The sequence below is a fragment of the Schistosoma mansoni genome, chromosome 3 (assembly GCF_000237925.1).
Source record: "Schistosoma mansoni strain Puerto Rico chromosome 3, complete genome".
Lineage (NCBI taxonomy): Eukaryota > Metazoa > Platyhelminthes > Trematoda > Strigeidida > Schistosomatidae > Schistosoma > Schistosoma mansoni.
Window position 1 is genome coordinate 4,390,095 of NC_031497.1, and position 8,671 is coordinate 4,398,765.

An 8,671-nucleotide genomic window follows, 5' to 3' on the forward strand; every position below is an offset into this window, starting at 1 on the left:
ACTGGGTTCGAGTCCCAGAGTGAATATCAAACCTGAGATGCAGGTGCATCCAGCTGACGAGTCCCGAATAGGAGGAAACGCGCGTCCTGGATTCCAATGCTAGCCACTATCCATCTTTCCTTACTAAAGCAAAATTTTTAAGTAATTCAAAGAAAATTGGGCACAAAAGTAACTGTGAAGTTATCTGAAGTGAAATTACCATAAATCATTTTATTCTTCACACATATGATTCAGAGTGGGGTTTTTTTCAACGAAAAATATCATCTAACTTTCTTAAAACACAAATAAGCAACAGCTTATCTGATCAAATACTTAGTTTTATAATCTAGTCCAATGATCGTACAGTAATAATGGTCTAATAGTTATAAGTGAACCTTCAGTATCTACTTATAAGTAAAATATAACAATATACTTCAACATCAAACTCATCCTCTTAAATATTGTAGGTTTATCCATTAAATTAATGATAGAGTCCGTAACAGCTAAATAATTTGAATTGTTTCACCACATTAAACTAGAGAATTCATTTTTTGCTAGGTATTCTTCAGAAAAAGAATCACTATATCTATGTTTATTCATTCGAAGTAAACAAAATATTCTTGTCTTTTAAAAATTGCGATTTTTTTAGAATTAATTGATGTAAACTGTTCTATAAAGTATGTTGAGTACCAGTTTTGTTAATAGGACTATTTTACATCAGATCAATCCAAGATTCTTGATAAATATAAGATAATATTAATGGTTGAGATCATGAATCAATTGAAGCTAGACCACCATTGAAAACCTGAAAGCACTAGACTGCCATTTCGTCCTACTGTGGGACTACTCGGAAGTGCACATTCACGATCCCGCGTCGTGGGATTCAAACCTATGAACCAAAGTAATTGCCTAAAAATGTAAAGCTGTGTAGAGAATGAAATGTAATATGTTTTAATTTATTAGATTCCGTAACATTATTTTTTAAATATTTTAACCTTTTGCATGTTTGGGGTTCGGAAGACTTATAGGTTCTTAGGATGTAGTTTATTCCTGTCATCTCAAGTTAATTGATCTAAGAAATATGAATTCGGATTTACTAACAAAAGATAAAATTTAATTAAATTACTGACGTCTTCCTAATTAGTGGGATCATTTCATTAATTTATGTACTCCCCAATGATTAAACAAAAACCATTTAGAATTTGCAAAGTGATAATTTATTAAATTCAATAGTAGTTTTATAATCCTGTTCGGAACATCATAAATTTAACGTGTTTCAGAGCTCGTAAGCGTTCCTGACTCACCTCAAATACAAGTGAAGACAATCGAATATATCTGAATACAAAATTACACAACATCTTAGTAAAATCTGAGAATCATACAGTACATACTTTATTTACAAAATGTCAATCAGTTGTCTCATACTTGACTGTTTCTTTTGCAAATGTCAGACTTCATTGTTCCTTCGTTTCCACACCAATCATGTTTTATTCTCGTTCTCTTTTCTTTGATCTTCTTAATCTTCTACCTCCAGGTATTTCACTTTTGATTGATGATACATACTACTTATATCTGTCGATATCAGTAGCACACACCACACTATCAGTTACTAACCAGCATGAAAAATTCTAAGTATCTTTCGTATTGCTTCTCTCTTTATTATTGAAAGAATAATGAAAACTGACCGTTTCAAAACTGAAAATCACAACCACACTTTTTTGCGGCAATTAGACTCGTACTGAATGAACTAATAGAAAACATAGTAACAACAAAGCATCGGAAATGTTTTAAACTTGAAATAAGTAACATATAAATAGGAACTAGATTTTATGAAACCCCTAACTAGTTAGTGATTGTTCTATTCATCAATTTAAACCAGAACCTGATTTTTCTGTACTTATGCTAGATTCTATTTAAATGTCAATTTAGGCAATTCATAATTATCCCTAAATTTACTTCGTTTTAACATACGGAGTATTCTCAGTACTTTATGTTCAATAAAATTAGTATTTTGGCACATGGTAGTCTTAAAGTTTTTTTTCCAATAATCACTAACTCTATGTTGCTGATAAATTTACTAACTAATCGCATGGCTTTGTGTCATAAAAGTTTAAAATTAGTTGCTTTCATGTTTTATCATGGTGAGAATTTCCACTCGATAAACTTCTCATATTGATACTTACTTAGCACTAGTTTTCCTAAGAAAATCCATTATTTAAAGTCGAGCAACTTGGAATTTATAATAGAATTTAGTCGATCTTCAAATATGTACTGAAACAGTCAACTGGAAATAATAAATACTTGAATTCAATAGTGGCCATCAGGCAAAAATATATATGTACATATGTAAACATATGAGTTGACATTATGATTGATTTTGATAGTTAGTGAATAAGAAATTGAGTCATTTTACTATTAAATCTCAATACTTATGAAGATAGAACTGAAAAATCATATGGAAATAATTAATTTGTCAGATATTCTGAGGAGACTTTTCAGATGGTATTCTGTGCTGTTAAATTTTTCTGCATGAACTTCAAGACTATCTACTACACCAAACAATCATAGCATTTCTGTATTTGAGTCTAGAACCTTTTTTAGCCTGTTGTCTTTGTTAGAATCTCATCAATAACATTGTAATATGTCTAGCTAACTACAGCATGTCTCTGTTCTCCTTAGGAGTGTATTAACTGAAACTCTGGATCTGTGGTCTATTAAAGCAAAATAAATAACTATCTATGAGTGAAAGTGTCCGAACTACCTTAATATCGTTTGAAATAACACTTATGACGATAAATGCAAATCCTTCACTAACAGGCCTTAATTTTCCTCTTTTCTCTTAATATATACTTGAATAAAACCAAGAGAAGACTTTAAAAATTCATGAGAATAAATCATTTATTTTAAATTTGGTTCCACTTTCACGACATTTTATACATTAACCTAAATTATGGATAAGTGAAACGCTTGCTGTATTATGATCAATTCTTTATGATACTAAGGGCTAGTGGAATGAAACAAAAACACATCAACAAACAAAGTATCTTAATTTAAAGTTAAATTCACTCAGCTAACACTATCAATGTTCAGAAATCTAAAAAGTGAACATTTTACTTTGACACGTAAGTTGTTTATTATTGACTCTTTGTATGGAGATAAATATCTTAGATTTATTGAACAAAACTATTGAAAGTAATGATAAGTATCCAAAGTATTCAAACACTTCACTTCTACCAGAAGTTTGTCCTGATGATGTCGTCCAGAAGGACGATGAAAGCTCCACGACCAAACCATCCAGCTCAGAGAATAAACCTACATCGGAATGGTAAGTATCCTTCTGATGAAACTGTAGAATGTTTAGAAATTATTAAAAATTCAATTAAGTTCTTAAGTTCTGTCTGTTGGATTCTGATTCATCGGTTTAAAGATATCCCATTTGTTCTTCCATCTGAATATCCTAATTCCGATCCTGAACGGACCTTATGGTTATGATTCTGGATAATTTCTGTCCTAAGACTAATCTAGCACTCATCAGTTCCAAACGAACCTCGGTCATTTGATTGGAGTTTGTTTTGTGACATTTCTAACCTCTCAAACGACTATTTAAAAGCCCGCAGATTCAAACTGTTGAATTTAAACTATGTTGAACTATGAAGACAATCTGTAACTATCGTCCTTGGATGTGCATAAATCTTTCTTTTACTTGTTTACTTATATATACTTAATCAAGACCCATTAGGAAAGCCGAATACTAACAACGGATTGGAAATAAAATTTACAGCAATATTAGTAGCATTGTATTTTGCCGAATATTTAAGGGTAACTAAGTAAAACCCTTCATTTATTATATTTTCTTACAAAGGAATGTTTCTGTGACGAAGATATATATTTCTATACCTATACCTATCTCATCATTATTAGTTACTTACAAATCAGTTGACTTTTTAATAGTTGAATTCATGAGTCTATTTAAGGTGAACCATCATTGAAAACATGAAAGCTCTAGATGGCCGTTTCATTCTAATGTGGAACTCCTCATCAGTGCACGTCCAAAAATCTTCACTCAGGACTCGAACTTAGGACCTTTGGTCTCACACGCTAACGCTTAACCCCTAGACCACTGAGCCGGCACCCAACGGTGTTAATGTCTAACTCCAGTCGATCTATGATCTTGTGCAACTCTTCATCCATCAGTAATCTGTCATCCATCAATCAGTCGACGTCCCCAGTCATCGTAAAAATACTGCAAATAAGAACTTTAATTGATCTTAGTTATTGTAATAAAGAGTAAATCACTGTGTAAATGCTGAATGAATACTTGTGTCTTTAATTCATTTACTTTATTGATAACAATCATCATTCATGAGACTCAATAACTATCGAAAGGTAGAACTACTGTTTAGTACATGGTTTTTCTACATTATTGTATTTATATGGGATGTGACTAAGCTATTGAATCGCAGCTTAGGATGAGCTTTTCCCAGCGACTCTATGGGAGAATTACACAAATATCTCTATTATATTGAATCTGAAATCTTTCTACTAATAGATCTCAATATTTTTGTTAAAATATAATATGGTCACAAACGGACCAGAATACATCATACGTGACCCAAAAATACGTTAGGGATTCACACTAGAGAGTTCAGCCATTAAATAAAATGCTCGCTGCTGAGGAGTCCCACAATAGGATGAAACGGCCGTCCAGTACTTCCAGGTTTGTCTTCCATGGTTGTCTAGCTTCAATTGACCCATGATCTCAACCATTAAAATATTTTTGTTCACAGAGCTTTACAAGCTAACCAAGCTAATTTACGATTTTACATAATTGACCTTTCAATATATTAACTTATTTCAGTAGTATAAACTGTTTTATCAATCTGATAACCATCCTAAATAGTGATATAATGAAACAAAAAATGTTCCGTAGATAAAAGAAATATGGTACAGAATAAAAGGTTATTGTTGTATCCCGAAAAGAATTATGAATGGTAACTTTTGAGGACTATTTGTGGACCAATGTAATATGTATATTGCCTATTATATAACTGTTAAGTACCTAACCTAATCATATTCGTGTTCCTTTTATCATTAGCTTTATTTTGATCTCTGAACTATTATTATACGATTCTTGAGTTATCATCAGTTTATTGATTACTTTACACCCTATTCATAGCCATATTTGGCTAAATATTGTACAAATATTATTTTCTATTTTATGGTACGATGTGGCCTGTTTGATTGGTATATAAACCCAGTATGTTTGTGAATAATGATTCATACCACAAAGGCTGTTATTGGTGTTTTAAACTTAACTGGCTGGGCTAGGCAGAAGCAGGACCGGTTAGCGCTCTAGACTGCTCGTACGGTTTCGCGTGTCACTGTTCCAATCGATAATTCGTTGCTCCCTGATTGGCGGTCTCATCAAGTCACACACTAACTAGGCATCCACTCGGCCACAAGATATAACAGTTATTACGTTTGGAATTTAGTTATTCTTGTCCATATGCAATAGTGTTAATATCAGGATTTAGTAACAAATGTTCTAATGCTAATTGTTGTTGGTAATAGATGTAACACAAGGTTAACATTTTAATAGTTAAGCAAACAAAAAATGCATGTTTCCTAACTTTCTATCATTTCAAATATGTTAGATAGTTTTCATTATGTTTAGAAATTAAGGAGAACTATGTTGATACAACAGTTGTTTCAGTAAAATAAATCGGAGGTTTATTGTTAACCGAAATTGCTTTAACCTGTGTTTACTAACCTACTACTATAAGTATTTTGTCATTAACAATATCTAAGGAAAGGAATTGACCAGTCTTTCATAGAACATGAACTATTCAGACTACAAGATATTCAAGTTACATATAAATCCAACTGCTAATACTCAATAAAACAAAAAACACAACATGGATTACACTTCGGATTACTACAGAAAACATTCACAAAACTTCACTAATTATGATAGTATTATTTATACGAAGACAGTGGGAATAAAAACAACAGTGGAGTTCTACTGAAATTGGAGATGGAAGTCTACAAATCTATAGCCAAATTAGATAATATCTAGAATCCCTGTTTATAAATAGGTTGTTTTTCATATATATATAATAGATTGTTAGGTTAAAATGATAGTTACTTAAAAAAGAGACGACGAATAGGAGATCTAATTTGACTGTAAATCATCTGTCATCCACTTTGACCTGTTAAGTTAAATGGTAAGTTGCTGACTCAACTAGTGAGAATAGTTGTACCGATTTCTTTTTGAAGCCTAACTCATGTGTATTGAACACGGTCATCAATCAAAACAGCTAACTGTTGACGTGAGATAAATTACTGTGAACACTTTACATAAGTCAACTCGTTCATCAATGTTTGTCGAATTCGTATTAGGTCCTTGGTTCGAATCTCACGAGGCGGGATCGTGGATGCGCACTGCTGAGGAGTCCCACAATAGGACGAAACGGCCGTCCGGTGCTTCCAGGTTTTCCATGATGATCTAGTTTTAATTCACTTATGATTTCAACTCTAAAATTAATCTATTTAACGATTACAGATATTACTGGAAATTCTGATGGAGAATTGATACAATCTTAAGCCTGATATAAATAATTACATGCAGCCTCACAGGAATTTAGTAATTTTACGCCATTTATCAGTATGTCTTAATAACTGTACATAAATTAAACCCATATTAATAAACCTCTTAACTGGGACTAATTTAGATAATAATCATTCCATTTTTATTATTTAAATCACAATCATTCTTACCATTGTTGCTTTTATTACAGCGAAAACGATACATCTTGTAGGAAATCAACCAATATTAAAGACTTGTTTCAGTATTTTTAAGCTTACTTATACTGGTTGGAAAACGTACGGAGTTTCACAGCTGACTCTTCATTTAGTTTTAATTTGCGAGTCATCTTACTTTGAACAGAAACATATTATTAGTTATCATTGTCAAGTTCTTGTCGGGACATAACAATCATCAACTGGTTCTATTAAAACAAATGCTTTTATATAGTGTTAAGGAACGGCAGTTCCTCTTCTTTTGTTCCAAGACTTTATACTGATATCCGAATTCATAAAAAATAGTTTCTATATTCATTCACCTAGCTGTTAAGATACCTGAAGGTTTAAGATTTTACAGACTACTATTATGTATCTGGTATACTTGTCATGATAACTAAGCCAGACAATATATGAATTTTAGAATTTCTGTTTACCTAATAAACAGAATCCACTTTTCAGAACTTTTAATATTTGCATATCATTAATTTTGAATATTAATTTCCCTTTAATCATAAGGGAAATGACAGATGTATGATTCGTTTCTTAAGAATAAATATTGTTGTGATAGAGTTTAGAAGGTAATATAATTTGTATTAAAAATCTACTGGTTTCATTCTATCGTTCTTGTAATTGCTTACAGAATATTCTAAATCATTATTTTCTAGTTTCCATAGCAGTCACTTAAGTATAAATACAACTTAGTAATTAAGCGAACGGGGACTGATGATAGAATATAATCATCTAAAGCGGGTTTTAGTGAACAGTTATTTTATAACCTACGTTTCACTGGAAATACTAATGTCTTTGATCTTTCTCTAGACAGGTTTATTTTCACTAACTACCTCAAGTTTTGCATTCTGGATAATAGTGAAATAAAATCATTATTATAATCAACTTTATGTAATAATTAGATAATCATATATTTTGAAAAACTTTTATTTATCGTGGTAGTTGTAAACTATACTTATCATTTCAAGAGATTAGTATGAAATTAGTCTAAAGAATGTCATATTTCTGAGTATTGACTTTTAGACTGCGGTATGATGGTCTTTTATTCCCAATGAAACATTAATACAAGAATGAACGCTAGGTAAGAGGTTGTAAATTGTCGAATCACTAATTGTGTATATGGCAATTTATTTGAACATCCATCCCTAAAACCAACAAAGGATTGCATCTGAGTGCCAAAGCTCAGAACTATCGCAAATGTACAAGGTCAATTCTTTAAGTACCCACAAAAATATAGACATATTACATGGAGATCTAGCTGGCTTTCACTTTAAGATTTTCAACATCTATTTACTTAACCGATAAATGATCAAAACAGAAATGGCATACCACTTTGTTTCCTTGAATATTATAATTATAATTCAAGTCTATTTATCGTATTACATAATCCATCATTTATGCATAGAGAAGATAAACATTTCACTTAGAGAATTTGTCATCAGTTGTTCAGAAAACCCAAACATATGTTATTTTTACCCGGCACTGTAAAAATGTGTTAAACAAATTTTTTCGTATTGATTTTCCGTCACTTTACATTGTTCCCCATCACTTCTTTACATTATATATATATATATATATATATATATATATATATATATATATTCCCAAATGAAGACTGCTAAATTATGGTAATTATCTTACCAGGTTTAACAAAATTTGTTGGCAGTTCGTTACTTATAATATCGTTAGTAATGTATGTAAGGATAATTAGAATTATTTGATGTGCTGAAAAATTAAAATACAATTCTATTACAATTGAATGCAGTACACAATCTAGAATACAATCGTTCATCATAGTAATTAACAGGATTAATGTATACTTTACATTACCGTTAATTAACGAGATTTCACATTTGCTATCACCCATACACGGATGTGCAAA